The sequence below is a fragment of the Nipponia nippon genome, unplaced genomic scaffold (genome assembly GCF_047370975.1).
Source record: "Nipponia nippon isolate SJK-2023a ecotype South Korea unplaced genomic scaffold, ASM4737097v1 scaffold_3, whole genome shotgun sequence".
In the NCBI taxonomy this organism is placed as follows: domain Eukaryota; kingdom Metazoa; phylum Chordata; class Aves; order Pelecaniformes; family Threskiornithidae; genus Nipponia; species Nipponia nippon.
This window is the reverse complement of record NW_028262347.1, coordinates 94,526,821-94,544,028: the sequence shown is the minus strand read 5'-3', so window position 1 is coordinate 94,544,028 and position 17,208 is coordinate 94,526,821. Positions and strand designations below refer to the sequence as shown.

General features: G+C 39.2%; 1 long non-coding RNA gene across 1 annotated transcript in view; it reads right to left on the bottom strand.

The window, feature by feature from the left end:
* Positions 1–6,939: 6,939 nt before the first annotated feature.
* The window catches only part of LOC148054774 (uncharacterized), a 44,110-nt gene continuing 33,841 nt past the window's right edge, over positions 6,940–17,208 (bottom strand). Inside the window, exons 2-3 of the long non-coding RNA XR_015706811.1 lie at positions 13,227–13,289; positions 6,940–7,240 (exon numbers count right to left, since the gene is read on the bottom strand). This is a non-coding gene — a long non-coding RNA (uncharacterized LOC148054774). The remainder of the gene's footprint in view (positions 7,241–13,226; positions 13,290–17,208) is intronic.

Genomic DNA, 17,208 nt, shown 5'->3' with positions numbered 1-17,208 from the left:
CCAGTTTGTTTTCCCGAGAACATTTGCTGACATTTCTACAATCTTAAAAAAAAAACAACCCAAACATTTCTCCCTCTACTAATTGTCTTAATTTATAGATTCATCATGCATGCATGACTTCAGTCAATCTGTACCAACAATTCAGTTCACTGTGCTGGTACTATTTCTCCTCTCTTCTGACATTTTCTTCCACTCTCAACTGAAGAAGACACCCTGAAAAGGGACTGCAGATCCCCAGAGAAACCGCTTAGACCTGCTACCTGAGTTCAGACTTCCCCCCTGATCAGCAGCAACAGGAAAAACCCTTCCATTCAAGGAGCTTCCACGACAGAGGAAGGCATCCCATTACAAATGCCAAATCCAGTTGTCCAAATGACAGTTCCACCAGAGATGGCTGGGACTAAATTAATTGCCCTATCACCACAGACAAGACTCCTCCAGCTCAGTGTAGAAGTCTATTAAGAAAACTTGTCTTACTGCTACTAGATATAGACCTATTCTAAAAATAAAAATTAAATGCAGTCGTCTTCACTTTGCCAAGTTCTTGCAGCATCACTAGGACTCATCGTTATTTAGTAGTTGGTTCTGCTTGCACACACCGAGGAGATTAGACTGCCTCTCCAGACTCCCCTGGCCCCTGCTTACCTGTCTGGTTAGTACATAAGGGCTGAAAAATCTGTCAGTGCTGGAGTCAAACTAGCATGTCCCCTGAATGCTTTGAAACCCATGAGCTCAACATTGTTTTGCAGACAAGGATGGTGTCCTGGCTCAGTGTACGTGTCTGCTTACTTAACAATAACATAGGCTCCCTGTAATGACTGCTGTGGAAGGTTATTGTTTTGGAGCTCATGCCTTCCTTTACGAACCATGTAACCATTGCTGGTAGCTAAGCCAGTTAGGGAAGGATTCGTCCATGTCTTTCTAGAATTAGAGTGCTCAAAGACGAGTTATTTCCTTTCTCTCTTTTTTTTTTTTCCCCTCCTTTTTTTAGTGGGGGAAGGAGTAGGGAAGGGAAGACGGGTGCACTTTTCCAAACATGCATGGTGCATTTCTGCAGCAGTGCCAAAAGGTGACAGACAATTAAGGCACTGTACTGGCCTTGAAACAGCAGGCAAGGAAAACCACAACTCTAAGTAGCACAAACCTGAGGATTTAAGGGACGCTTGGAGAGTGATGGTATTTCTGCAGGCAGATAAAGACACAGGGTTCTGTAGAGTACCATCAATCTGCACTTCTGATGGGAAGCATGAATTAGAGGATGTGAATCACATTCCTACTGACACACACCCAACGAGCAATCAAAACATTTAATAGAAAACATGAGCCTGATAGTCTAAAGATGATCTTGCATGCATGCTGTGAGTAATAATCTATACACTTAGGAGATACTGCTTCCTACTCCCACATACTTCACACAATCCTCATGGCTATTGCAGTCTTTAAATACAAGTCTTCTGCACTAAATAACCACAATTAATTTCCCTCAGAGATAACAGGAAGCTCAGAGGCACCAAAGCTTTTTTTGCTGGAATTTTGCCATTAGTGCTGTGTAAGAACCGCACGATACATTACTTATGAATGCCAACATTTCTTTATCTGTTTTTATGTACTCATTTTTGTACTTAGTGCAATAGCTCCAAGGAACAGGTGATTAATGCTAGATTATAAGGAAGGGCTGTTTACAATTTACTGCTAGAAAGTTGGCTTGTATAATTAGCCCCAAAAGGTAAGCGTTTATCGAAAATGGTATTTAATAATGCATTTTCTTACCTGTTATCTCATCAGTTCCAAACTTCTAACCAACGCTGCTCCTTCACTAACATAGTCACTCATCAATGCTTTCAGTGAAGCAGAATCAAACATTTCCCCCCTCCTGTTGATTTTGCTTTCTGTAATGCTCACATACCATTCACAGTTAACTAACTCATCACCACAAACATTTGCTGACAATTAGAATACAGCAAGGTTTGCAACAGTGTTTGGTGGTACTTATGTGAACCACAAGAGCTAAAGCATTGAGTACTAAGCAGATGATCACAGGAAGAGAAAGCAACTTTGATGCTTCAAGGCTGAAGTTCAATACTTCCCATTGAGACTCTGAAGAACATTTTTCTCTTGGGCTTGATTCTTTCATGGTTGCCTAGTACAGATGATTTTGCATCTTTCTCAGAAGTATCTAGTACCAGATGCTCTCTTGCTTGCTAAGTCACCACACTACATATTCAATGGGTCATCCAAAATAGCGGTTTCTATAATGTTCACCCTTTAGTTTTAAAAGGCACACAAAAAGATAAGAATTTAGCATCAAGACCATTATGTTTCTCTTAGACTGTCCCATCACCATTACAAATTGGCAGCTTTGGGAACAATTTGACAGAAAACAGAGATTCACCAAGGAAAGCATGTATTATGGCAGCTCATGTATGACCATGGTAATAGGAGTACACCAGTTCTCCTCAAGCCAGCAGGGAGATTGTTGTGGATTTGTTCACCACTGACCTGGAAGGCAGGTGAAGCAAAGCAGACAGGTGACTGATTCATTGTCACATTACCTGGCTCTGAGTCATCCATAGCCATGCCTTAGTCTGAGCCTTCATTTACCAAAACCAAGAGATATGAGATAGGAAAATGTAATTCAGAGGTTCTCATTTTTGTGTGGCCTGTACTAAGACAGTAGATTGCAGAAGTGGGTTTAATTAGAACAGTAAAATCAATTAAGGAGAAGCTGTAAACTGTTTAAGCACTGCAGTGAATTAAACAACATTCTATATATTTTTTGAAAACAATATAGGGGGTTAAAAGTGAAGAAAAAAAAAATCACAGAGAAACAATCTTAAGGCCTGAAATTTGGGGGTGAAAAGTTAAAGTTTATTAGCTGGATGGCTCCTCTCTTTAAGACACCATATATCTAGAAATGGAGATGGTCAATGCCTTTTGAGAAAAACAAAGGATACCACAAGATCAAAATCAACATCTCAAACTTTCCCTTTCCACACCTTTCTTCCCCCCCAGCAGCCAATATATATACACTCGTTTTATTTACTGTTGCACACAGAGGATCAGTTCTGTATGTGATTCTCCCATTTGGTGTAAAGATAGATTTATATTTCATTATATCTACACTATCTAGCTCTACAGAGGATAATTTTTGCTAAATTCTATTACATCCACAGTTTAATGACTTCAAGAAAAAAAAAAAGGCAAGCTAAGCAGATAGTCTTATTTTTTAAGAAGAAAGCAAGAACTAGAACCAAACCTCCTTTTCAGGCACCAACTTGACACAGCTAATCCCCTTTCTGGTATTTTCAGCCTGTTAAAAATCAGCACCAATTCCAGCGTCTTTCCTCCTCAAAACTAGTAGTAGAGTGAAAAGAATATTGGCATATGGCTGAATAAAGAAATGTCATTTCTGTTTCAGAACAGATACAATTGCATTGTTTACTTCCCTGCTCAGCAACTGGAAAGGAGCATTTAGCCTCCTTCTACTACATCAGTGCTCTTTACCCCTTACAGCAAAAAGACTCCCTGCACATGTTTCCATGGGGCAGCAGTGACCCTCACGTTGCACGGATACCCAGCTATGCCCAAAAGACCCGATCCTTGCCCTTTAGTGAGCTGTGTCCCAGGCTGGTGTGCCCAGCAGCCCCTCTGCCACATGCTGGAGTGCTACTGCTCAGTCATCTGCTGCTACCCTCCCCATGTACATAGTCTGCAGCTACCTAGCTTTGATCCAGCCACTGCACACACCAGCTGGAGAATAGACCATCTCCTTTTCCCCACAGGCAAATTCACTAGAGACACAGACCAATACAAAGACAATTTAAAATTAGCAGAAAGGATGCTTATTGTTCTGAAGGGATTTATGCAATGGGCATAGCTAATTTCCACCCATTTCAATAAAAGAGGGCATTGATGTAAAACTGACTTGCAAGACTGGTTAGAGCAGAGCTACATTTTAAATGTTACAACCTTAAATCTGTTTCCATTTTTATGACTCAATATAATTTATTACTGTCACTAAAAGTAAGATTTTATTTTTTGCATAATGCTGCTAACACAATAGAGACCATTCAGCTATGTACCGCACACACACCATCAGATGTACAGCATAAGTCCTGTTCTAAAAACTGTGTCTTCTAACAACTACTGACTAAATAAGGGCTTCCTCCCTGTACTCAAACTTCTTGGCAAATTTGGGTCATTCTTCCTCTTCGTGGAAAGAGACTGACGCTTTAGGAACAGAATGGTGACTACAGCCAACCAGAACACTATCCAGCCACAGAAAACTGATCCAATCTGGGGACATACAACAATGTCAAAAAGTTTTTGAATGTCCACAGTACTTGCATCTGTTTCAAGTTCATTCCTAGAGGTCGCTGCTAGTCATAGCCTACACTATGAGGTGGAATCCACCTTGTGGCACTCACTCTCAGTGTAAGTACACACATCTCCACTCATACAAATTGCTTAGCCCACAACTCGGAGTCAACATTGTTTGGCTGAAAATGAACATAAAAGCATTTGCCTCCATTTGGGCACAGCAAAATCGCCAAACTTCCAGTTAGCTAATGCACTAAACAAGCCATGAAGGTGATATAGACTGTAAAAGACAGAAACAGTGTAACTGAGCCAGATGCAACAACTATGAGTATATAGGTTCCAAGAAACATAAAAAACCAGATCATACTGATCAAATAAATAATTTTTTGTATAAACTCTTTATTAACGATGCCATGAAAGTTACTGAGAAATTGCGCCAATTCTGTCTCTAAAAATTAAATTTTATTAGAAGGAGGGTCACATTAAGTAGCATTAATACTCTTACTTTTACAATAGGAAGCACACCATTTAAATAATATTTTCCATTTTATACAATGCCACAACACAATAGTGCCCTTATCCAATTAATAGGAAAACAATTAATAGGAAAATACAGTGGGAAACAACTTTTTCCTTCACTTCAATACTGTCTACATATTTAAATCTACATAATGTCAGACACTTCCTACTGTATCCATTGAGCACCAAATATAAACAAAAAAATGACATTCTAAGTCGAGTGTGACTCTGCATATATCACTTGGGAATTTTTTTCATAGCAGTCATGCCACACTTAGCTTTCAAAAGTGTCTAAAAATCTGCGAAACAAGTTTTGAAGCTGCAACATTTAAAAAACATATAAAAAAGGAAAAAAAAATTTTTATCCCTATGAGTACAGAGTGTACAAATGTTTCTCACTGTGCCCAGATTTCAGAGGGAGAGGTTCATTTTCACAAGCAAGTCTCCAAACGCCTAATACAAGCTTTCAGATGGCTTCTCTCCTCTTACCTAGAATAAAAAGCTGCATCTATTAGTCACTTGGAGCTTCATTGCTCACAGTAGCAAGACCACTAAGACAAGATATTCAAACATTCTCTGGAAATGAAATGTTTCATGATGATACATTTTCTGGACATGACATTCCAGAAAAGAGATTAGTCACTTATTTGAGTTAAGACACAACAGTCTGAACCATTCTTGTGATAATTAATGAGCTGGATTGTGTTGTAGAAGTGCTGCACTGCCTGATGCCAGCTAGCCAAGGGGCTCACTTAGGAAAATATTTGCAGTAACTTTTTGAAACGCCAAATCTGAAAGATGACTATAACAATGAGTACATATAGCCTCAGGCTCATCTTATTTGAAGTCTTGTTTCAGCAACTTCTACTGATGTTCTGCCATATTCATAGCATAGCCATAACATTATCTGCAGCAGCTTAGAATTTTTTTTATAAGCAGTTATACTGCTCACCGACACAGTTACCTTAGCTGATGTGCAGGTTACACTGCACAATTCAGTGACCACATATACTCATAATATCCTCCATATATTGCTTGCACTTTAATAGCAAAACCAGTTACTTAGTTCTATCATCTATCATAACCACATGCCACTTTCCAGAACAGTCCTCTGAAAAAACAACTTGTGGCTTTAAGAACGAGAAAGTACATTATCTCATTCTGAAGAAGTAGATCTATGGATATGCTTCTGCTTTTTTTCAGCCACCTAGAAATACGGGAATGATATTCTGCCTGCAAACAGATCTGAACAACATCCCAGCTAGCCTCTGCCTTTAAGGGATTGTTTGCAGCTTGTTGAATAAAATGGCAGGATGATACCTGGCAGAATATTTAGCGCTTTCATTAGAATCTTCAGGCTTCCTTCCCTCTTTTCAAAAGCCCAGAAACTTAACATGCCACCAATATTCCTCATAATCATTTTGAAGCACACCTACTGCTTTGCTGAGCAATGAAATATCCTGATTAACTCATTCTTGTCTCCACTTGCAGACTGTAAAACCTTTACTTAAGCATTTAGTCAGAAGTCTACTAAAAGGATTACAATGTACACTGTCAACACCAGGAGAATAATAGAGAGACAAAAAATAAAACGCAAACACAACTAAGAAAGACTGCCCTTTATTTTTTATTGCAGGCAATAGCAGACAGCTCAAGCCTACAACCATGCTTTTTTCCTAAGCACAACTATTAGTTGCACATTCAGTGATTTCATTTCAGCATACTTTTCTGTCCTTCCCTCAGTCACTCAGTAAGAATGATGTGAACTTGCATAATAAATATCACAGTTTCAAGTAGCAAACCCAGACAATTACCTGCCTCTTATTTTATACAATATTCTTTACAGGAGAGGAAAATGGTAGATTGAAAGAAAAGAGCAGTCTTACTCAGTCTGATCGTTTTCAGGAACACGATTATAAGTGGACACTTTACAGAACATCTAAAATATCCCTCTCACCCTGCAGAGATGAAACAATTACATAAACGAATATATGACAGCTAACGACCTGTGGACCACACAGCTGAATATACTGAGTTCAAAACGCCATGAACACATTATGGATTTCAGGGTGTCCAGCAGCCCCTCTGGTTACTGAAAAGCACAGGTGGACTTTGTGCAGCAGGGAGGGTGCAGACAGGAGGTGGCCAGGAGGCTCTGGGAGATGGCATAAGCTAGGAGAACCTTGCCTCCAAAATGAAAATGTGTCCAATAACAGTAAGCCATCCATTTTTTAAAGATGACAGCCAAGATCAAGAGTTCAAGAACTGCGTAATTGCTTGATGACATTCCAGAGGTCTGGCTTCCACTGTGCATGGAAGAGATCATCTGGTTTCCAGAGTAAACTGACATAGTTTTATCAAATAGCATGGTGAAACCTGCTTCTAACATTTCATTTTTTTCCTGAAACAAAAGTACAATAGAAAGAAAACATTTATTCTCATAACAACTTTGGAGAACAATATCACCCTTTTCTGCAGAAACTAAAACCAGTACGGATTTATTTTTATTCAAGAGATCTGCTCTTGCAGCTAGCTAAGATCTCTGGAGAAACATTAGATGGATAAATCATTATTCAATAGAAAACCTGCTTGTGGAAATTAGATAATTTTATAGGCATTTTTATGACAGCAGATTTGCACTTCAACAGAAGAATCCTGACTTTGATTTATTTGGGTAATCTGTATTTATTACAGTTTCTTGTGTTTGCCATTTAAATGAAACAACAGTTCTAGCCACTTACACTTTCTTTAAGATGGAAGGTTTTCAGAAGCCCTTGCCATAAGCCTACTTTCCTTCTGTTGTATCCAATCTAAGCTTTACTCTAGCCTGTAAGAGTAGTTGAATACAGCCAGAAACCAGGATTATATCAAACAGTATGTGACCGGCAATAAATTAATTAAAATCCATCCAATTATAGTAGTCTCAAAATTTTAACTGTTGAATTATAATTGTCAAGAGACAGTTGCAAGTGCGAATGCCAAACACCTATTATTTAAAAATGTTGTCCAATAGCTTGAGAAAATGCTATCCATAAAGTTGTTACCATGAAGACTATAACTGACAAAAACATGGAGAGGTAAATGATGAAATGTCACAGAAAGGAATCAGAGCAGAAGTTAGGACAAGTGGTGAAACATAGCTAAGGTAGCAAACGAAACACTATGGGACAGACTGAGTAGAAAACTATCTGTGAAAGGGCAGCTCTTGGGCTCAAGATGAGACTCAGAAAAGTAACTATCAGAGCAACCACATGGCCTGCCATGCAGAACCCCTGTTCCACATGACTCAACATGCTAAAAGATCACTGTTGTCTGTAACATAGCATGGGTTTTAAAAGCAGCAAGCCCTAAGACTGAGTTGGAACTAGCCCTGTCCCCTAAGAGCTGACTTCAGTCCAGGACTCCAATCAATCAGACTCTGAACAGTGAATGACAGAGGAGAGGAATACAAGTCAATACAGAAACACTAGGAGGGCAGAAATGAAGTTTAACATGTGAACAAAATACGGAGAAAGTGGGCTTTTTCACCCCTTATCCCTGCTTTGCGATCCTTAATCTGACACTAAAGATGAAAAGAACAGGATTGAAAGGAGCAAAATTTACCAAAGCCACTAATCTACCATCTAGTGCTGTCCCAAAGTTGACCAGGATATCAAGCTTTCACTGATCCTAAGAGGATGTAAACAAATGGAGACAAAGAGAGCAGATGGTATCACTATCTCCATCATGTTTTGCCAAACTTTAATCAGTGTATGAAACTTACATCCCTGCTACCAACTTTTTTCACATCTCCTTTCCTTTAGTTCCCTTTTTGCCTTCTTTCAAAAGAGTCTGGCAAGATCGTATCTTTCGCAACACAGTTGTAGACCTGTGACCAAAACCATAGATACAGCAAATCTTTAAACACCTCAGATGTTGGTATGGGTTTCTAATGTCTTGAAGTTTTGAATAAAGGCAATGAATTATGCCTATCTTTCTTTAGCAGTGAAGCTGTAGCTAAGAGCAGAATTTTCATACCCATTTGCATGTATCAGACATTCAAAAATGGGAGACTGAGTGCAGACTCACTGCGACAGCTTGAAAGAGCTACATACTCTAAGGCAGAGAAATATTAAGACGTAAAGAGGTATTTCAGTTTGTGCTTGTCTACAGAGAAAGCCTTGCTGGAATGCTACACACAATTCTGATGCTCAGCTTTTAATAAGAATGTGGAAAAATCAAAAAGATTTAGAAAGGGATAAAAAAAAAACCTACTTAAGATTTTGAATTACAAATTCAAAAAAGTCGTTTATCCTAGAAGCGTAGTAAGTGACGATCTCATCATGGTGTGTAGGGACCTGCAGGGAGAGCCAAATTTGATGGCAAAGAAAGCTCTTCAATGTGGTAAGTAAAGACAGAACAAGGCTGAAATAATTGAACCTGAAGCTAAGCATATTCAGATAAGAAACAAGAGATACATTTGTTATGGTAAGAGGCATTAATAGCTTACCCGGGATTCTCCATCACTACACACTTTGAAATCATGATTGGATAGGTTTAAACATAATACCTAGTCTAATTCAAGCAAAAGTGTTGGATTTAAAGCCAGCATGCGGGGGAGTTCAATGGCTCATGTTAATATGAAAGGTCAGACTAGATAATCACAGCAGTCATTTATGGCCTTAATATATGCAAACCTATGACTTATTTCTCACCTTAATTCTAAGACAAGGTCAGAAAAGTTACAGACTAAATTAGCTCTTTTACATTCAGTCACATGGCCATATGTTCCTATGATTTCCATGCCAAAAAAATGCAGTCATTTGCTTAAAAATCTGCTTTCAAACTGTACATACAAGCTAAATTACCCTGCTTGTTGTATGTGCTCATTCTAATTAACACCACAGAACATGGTCCACACAAAAAGATTCCATGCATGACCTTCTTGATCTGAAAATAGATGGAAGATATGAAGAAAATAACAAGCCTAGGGAAACTACAGCATAATTCTGACCTGGTGAATTAAATGGTTTCATGCATCATCACCTGCCCATTTGTCATTCCTAAATTATAAATGCAGGGATTAACTATTCATAAAAAGAAATTTGGGAAAGACCATGGTAAATATGTATACACTGCAGTGAATTACTCCTATCACTTTCAAGTGTGCATACACTCTAACATAAATCTCATAAGCCTTTATTAATTTTAAATGACATATTTTAGACAGCCAGGTAGAAACTCATGGAAGAAAAATCCACTGAGAACTTTTGAATTCCAGGCAACTATTTTGCAAGTTGTTGGAGTCTGGGTGACCATCCCTGGACACCACTATTATGGATTTACTCTGTTCTTACACTGATTTGATATTGGTTTCCCTTTGAGAAAAAGGATACTAAGCTAGCTGGACCTTTGGTTTTACTCTATACATTCGTCTGTTCTTATGCTCAAATATCTTGATGAGCTGATGTATATGGGCACAGATATATCTTACAGCGTTATTGCTCTACCCTTTCTAGCTTTTGCAAATATTTTCTGCAGTTATTTATGTAAACAATTTTTTTTTCATGTTTCTTATAAGCTGTTTTTCCATTTACTTGAGTAATATCATAGGGGCTATATCAAGACCTGCTAAAATATATTACACATATATTATAACTATGAAGAAGAAGCAGATATCATAGAATCATAAAATGATTTGGGTTGGAAGGGACCTTAAAGATCATCTGGTTCCAACCCCCTGCCATGGGCAGAGACACCTTCCACTAGCCCAGGTTGCTCAAAGCCCCATCCAACCTGGCCTTGAACACTCCCAGGGGTGGGGCATCCACAGCTTTTCTGGGCAACCTGTTCCAGTGCCTCACCACCCTTATAGTGAAGAACTATATCAAGACAAAAGGCTGTACTGGGTTTGCGTGGCAAGGTTTTGGTAGCAGAGGGGCTACGGGGGTGGCTTCTGCGAGAAGCTGCTAGAAACTTCCCCTATGTCCGATAGAGCCAATGCCAGCCAGCTCCAAGACAGACCCACCCCTGGCCAAGGCCGAGCCCATCATTGATGGTGGCAGTGCTTCTGTGATAACATATTTAAGAAGGGGGGGGGGGGGGGGGGGGAACCTGCACAATGGCAACTTCAGTTGGAGAGAGGAGGAGTGAGCATGTGTGAGAGAAACAACTCTGCAGACACCAAGGTCAGTGAAGGAGGAGGGGGAGGAGGTGCTCCAGGCACCAGAGCAGAGATTCCCCTGCAGCCCCTGGTAAAGCCCACGGTGAGGCAGGCTGTCCCCCTGCAGCCCCTGGTAAAGCCCACGGTGAGGCAGGCTGTCCCCCTGCAGCCCCTGGTAAAGCCCACGGTGAGGCAGGCTGTCCCCCTGCAGCCCCTGGAGGTTAACGGTGGAGCAGATATCCACCTGCAGCCCGTGGAGGACCCCACGCTGGAGCAGGTGGATGCCCGAAGGAGGCTGTGACCCCATGGGAAGCCCATGCTGGAGCAGGCTCCTGGCAGGACCCGTGAAGAGAGGAGCCCATGCTGGAGCAGGTTTCCTGGCAGGACTTGTGACCCTGTGGGGGACCCACGCTGGAGCAGTCTGTTCCTGAAGGACTGCACCCCATGGAAGGGACCCACACTGGAGCAGTTCATGAAGAACTGTAGCCCATGGGAAGGACTCACATTGGAGAAGTTCGTGAAGGTCTGTCTCCCATGGGAGGGACACCACACTAGAGCTGGGGAAGAGTGTGAGGAGTCCTCCCCCTGAGGAGGAATGAGCAGCAGAAACATGTGGTGAACTGACCACAACCCCATTCCCCATCCCCCCTGTACCTCTGGGGAGGAGGAGGTAGAGAATTCAGAAGTAAAGTTAAGCTGAGGAAGAAGGGAGGGGTGGGGGGAAGGTGTTTTAAGATTTAGTTTTTATTTCTCATTATCCTACTCTGAATTGATTGGCAATAAATTAAATTAATTTTTTCCCAAGTCAAGTCTGTTCTGCCTATGATGGTAATTGCTGAGTTATCTCCCTGTCCTTATCTGGACGCAGGAACCTTTCATTATATTTTCTCTGCCCTGTCCAGCTGAGGAAGGGGGTGATAGAGCAGCTTTGGTGAGCACCTGGCATCCAGCCAGGGTCAACCCACCACAAAGGCTAAAATTAAAGAAGGGGCATAGTAATGTTTTGTAAAGGCCATTTTTCATTTACCTGTTTAAAAAAATAAAAAGGCCAAAATAACTGAGAGACACAGCTTTCCAAAGTATTTTGAGACATGTACAGGAGTTCATCTTAACATCCTGTTTTGTAGTGAAGACTTAGGGGGGGTTGGCATTAAAATAAAAACAAACTTCTGAAACAAATGAATAATGGAATAAAGGAATATATCCACTGGTTGCTGCTCTAGACTGCGTCTACAGACTTGCAGAGAGAATGAAATTAAGCTTGGCTCAATATCCACTCACACTGAATTGCAGTCTTTCCCTTGTTTTCATGCAGAGCCATAACCTCTAGGTCTATGGAGACTAACATCCACTCCAAGTTTGTACTGTCCAAAAACAGGTGAAACAAACCCAAACTGACAAAAGGTGCAGACCTATTTAAATAGCCATTTTAAGGTTTGGAAGTATTGAAGAGTAAGTTAATTTTAAAGTTTGGGAAGGCTGAATTAAGACAGTAGGAGTATTTGGAGCACAGAAACTAAAGGAGTAATTCCATGCTTAAAATCTATACAACTAGTTAAAGCTCTGAGGATGAATACAGACAAAGCCTGAAAGAAGGAATCTGTGAACATAGTTAGCATATTTCAAAGACTATCTTGTGTTTCTACCAAGCCATCAGCATTGTATTTTATGGTGCCATCCCCATGGCGCTCTGCCTCCTATTGATACCTTTCAATCTAGCAAGATGAAGTGGAACTCAAAAAACACACACTATAACAAATTGTCCTGGTCATATTAGCATTTATAGGTAAGGCTTCTAAGTATGAATAAGTTAAATTAACTAAATGTAACATTGATATAACTCTGAGATATACACTCTGGATTATGGTGATTCTGGGACATTTTGATGTAACTATTGCAACACGACAAAACAGTATTTCATCTATTATCCCAGACATGGTAGAATGTCGATATCTGTAGGAACAGTTTGAATCCTTTGCATTTAGGAAACATTTGCAATCTGCATTTTTGTGTTCATTAGTAGAATGCTTACCTTTAAGTCAGACATGTTTCTAATACAAACATTTAAAAATAAACAGAAGTCTCACTGAATTCACTTGGAACACCAAAAGAAAACATGACAAAAATATAGAAACTTTTTTCAAACACACAAAATCCAGTAGCATATAAAAAACTGTAACAGTGTTTTATCTTAAAAAATTGACATCTCCTATGGCTTTAACTCCTGTAAGTCACAAAGCAGTACCTCATTTGAACTGAAGTCAATCTCTGGTTGACTCTTCCATACACTGCTTTCTTCCCACAGAACCTTTAAAAAAAAAAAAGATAATTCTTTCAAAGAATTTCCCTTGAGGACTGTAAGCAATATGCTTAGCTAATGTTAGGAACCATACTAATTTCTTTCCATAGTTTTTACATTGTTGAGAACACCAATATCTATACTTTAAAAGCTGTAAATAAATTAAGTGTAAAAGAAACCTGAAAAAAGTTCCCTGGCGAGCAATTTCATGAAAGGGAAAGTTTAAAAAGCCTTGTACAGTGCTTCTAAAACAACGCAGGCATGCATTGCCATTCCCTTCCTGTCCAGAAGAATTTAAGAATTGGGATATGCTACAATACCAGCTAGAGAACCAGAATTCTTTATTTGGAGTACAACATTTTAATTGTGTTAACAAAAGCAGCAGCAAACCCAGGCAAATGTAGAGCCTGAAACAAAATTTTGCACTGTGGGGTATCAGAAGCTCTTTAAAAATTAATCTATTCTCTTCTGAAATTACTGCTATCCCAAAAGGTCAATAACTAACTGCATATTATCACTACTTGCTTTAATGAAACCAGATTTTCTCTAATTAGCATTAATAAGCTCTAGTTAAACCAGTGTACAAAGATATGAACAAAACCCACCTCTATCATCTTAATTTTACAGTGCGGTAACACACGGATTATTCAAAAAGCTCACCTCATCTCCAAATTTACAAATGAAGATAACTCAAACTAGAGTCTCTATACAAGATGAAATGTCTAAACAAACGCAGTCAGTGAAAAGCAAAGGAGGAAGAAAAAAAAAATGTTTAAGATGAATTGCAACCCTGATGAGATTTTAGTTGTAGTTTGCAAAGAGAGGCAATAGGGTAGATCAGTGCTTTCCTTCCTTTCTGTACTTTGCCTCTAACCTTTCTTAACAACCAGTTAATCTAGAAGAAAAGGCCTGAAACTGCATTATGGAAGGTTGTGGAGGACTTCTTCACATCTACTTTGGTCGAATCCTATGGAAGATTACATCTGCTATGTGTTCTGATCAGTCTTATGAACCAATTATAGATGTCTTACCGCTTCCATGGCTGTTCAATGTGAATGATGTGCATGCTACGACAAAACAGCCAGATTCCCCCCTCCAGTTTAGCAATGGATGCCTGTGACTGTGAGAAGGGGAATGGGTCTAGGAAGCGTATAACTGGAATAGAGTGACCCTGACAAAGAAAACAGTAATTTTGTCTTGTCCTGACTGCCTGCTTCTAGGTCTCTGACTGATCCAACACATCTGAAGACATCCAGATTTGGAAAAGGAGACAAAAATCCCCACCAACTCAGTGTAATCTGGTTAGAAAATCAAGACCTGAAAAGAACATTTTCTCCTGCCCTATGACGGATACTGCTGATTAAAATCTTGTCCTGAGAAACGTGGTATTATAGCAATACAAATGCTTTTCAGTGGAAAGTAAAGCCAGTCAGAATTGAGATGTTTTTTCACATTTTATCAAGAATTCAAAAATCAGTCCACTACAGTGAAAAAATCGTGGTTCTTTGTGGCGTGTTTCTCGGAAACAGACAACTCAATCATAGCTACATCTTAAGCAAGGAGGCAGGAAAAACTGAATTCCCAATCAATATTTTCACATACAGTAGTTCTGAAATTCTTCCTATTGAAGCAGCCAAAGGATACAAGCCATCCACTGCATGAACAGAGAATAACCCCACAGACCATCAGCAAGAGGCCTCAAAAATAAACACTAGCCTTCTGTAAGTTGATCTTCACAAACCAGTAACAGCCAGTGTCATAGGAGAGTTCTGGCAAACACGACTGGGAGAGGGGTGTGCCAGTCCCCACGAGCAGGAATAAAATTTTCCCTGTGATCTTTTTATAAGAGTTTCTGAGCATTTCACATTGTTCCTGTCAACTTGCAACTATTGCTGAAATTCATCTGCTGCTTTGGGAAAATACTTTCAGAGACCAGGCTTCTCTTATTTCATCAGAAGTGAAGACAGTCAAATTCCTGTATTCCTTGTGGAGGCCTCTATCCTCTCCATGTAACTCTCCTGACTAGTCCAGAGACCCGCCAACATGCCATTTTATGCACTGGCACAGCTAATAATTGTAGTTTAGCTTTAGAACACATAACAGAATTCTGATCTTGGAAAAATGTGTTATTAGAGAACTGAGGCATAGCTTCATGTTTTTAATTTGAGCAGACTGCCACAAACAGGTACAAATTGTCTATGAACCAGCAGAACCCACAACGCTCAAATTCTAGAAGAAAAGAGAATGAGCTTGTAACAGGCAGATTCTTTGAGACTGAGTTGATTGCATTACTATTTTTATTGACAAAACAGAATTAGGAGATGGAGGCCCTTAGCAGATTTAAAATGTGTGGCTTTTAGAGATTTAAAACTGTGTTGCATAAATTTACTCTCAATTAATTCTTATCAGGTTGGAGATGAGGTCTACTCTACAGAGTAAAAGATGGCTTAAGAAGTGCAAACAAAAGATAATATTACATGAAAAGCATATGAGGTTTGGAGGCATCATTGCTAGTTGCATTTAATACTTCTAATAATGATCAGGAAGACAGTAAACAGCATGGTAATGAAATCTCCAGGATTAGAGGGATTAGAAACATGAGAGAAATTACCAGCAAAATGCAATTTGGAAAGTCACAGGCTAAGACATCTGGAACAAAATAATCCAAATAGCTAGCCTACACATTTTCAGTAGAGGAAAAACTGGTACTTGATAATGGAATAAAGCAGTGTATGTACATATATGTATGTATTCCTAGAGAGAGAGACATATGTGCATACTATTTTTATGTACATTGGGACCAGATATAGGCAGGAATTCTCTAATTCACTGCAGCTGATAGGAAAACACGGACATTTTCAAGAAAGCATTTGGAAATTTCTCAAAACTGATTTTGTTCTTTAAAGAAAATTTCATATAAAATTTAGTTTGCCTTTAAGATTGAAGGAAAGTTATGTAGTGCAATCAGCTCCATAATACAGACTTAACTTCATGCATGAGTTTAAGCCAAAGGTCCCAATTTGTGTCTGAACTCTGAGTTAAATTTCCAGGCTCCAGCAGTCAAGCTACATGCTTATTAGTGAACTAATTTTTAACAATCTAACTAGATAGTTATGAATCAGAAGGAGTTCAGAGGAAAACAATGAAAGGGATAAAAAAAACCAAAACAACAGAGCAAGCAGTTTGCAAAAGAGGATTAAAAGGAGCTGACACATTTATGATGGCTACAGGATAACTCAAAGAAAAGGGTGGACCAGCCTTTGGCTGTACAAAGAGACTCTCAGTACTAGACAATTATAAAACAACTATTTCTCAGACTAATTAAGACAGGGGGAACTTTAAAAAAATAATAATCTATTTCACTGTAAGATATTCTTGACTACAAAATACTGTCCCAAATGAAGCTGCAACACTTTCAAGCATGAGTCAAGCAACCCACAGCGAGTGTATAAGACATGATGTCTGTCACTAGCACTTAGACTGATTGATTTCATAGGTCTGTCCATTACTAAATTAATTCTTGCAAAGACATTAATTTACTTATTGACTAGTATCTCTTTAATAAAAAGAATATTTGTCTGCCTAGTGAAGTGTCTTGGCTCTTTAGTCCTTTAAAATACACATTACTCCTGTTAACACTCTGAAGTAACAAAAAGCAGTAAAACCTAATTTATTCCTAAATGTAAAGACAGAAATAGAGGTATACAAGGGGGTTCCTCATGTTATAAATACATAAGGAGGATCGAAGATAAACACAGAGCAGTATTTCAAATATCGCATGTATGCAGATACACCAACATAAAACATGGACTGCCTCAAGCATCTGAATACAAGCAGCTTTTTCTCCCCTTCTCCCTCCACTATACTTCTTGAAGAGGCTCGATTTTAACTATTTCACACGTCCTGCTTTTTTATTCACCTATTACAA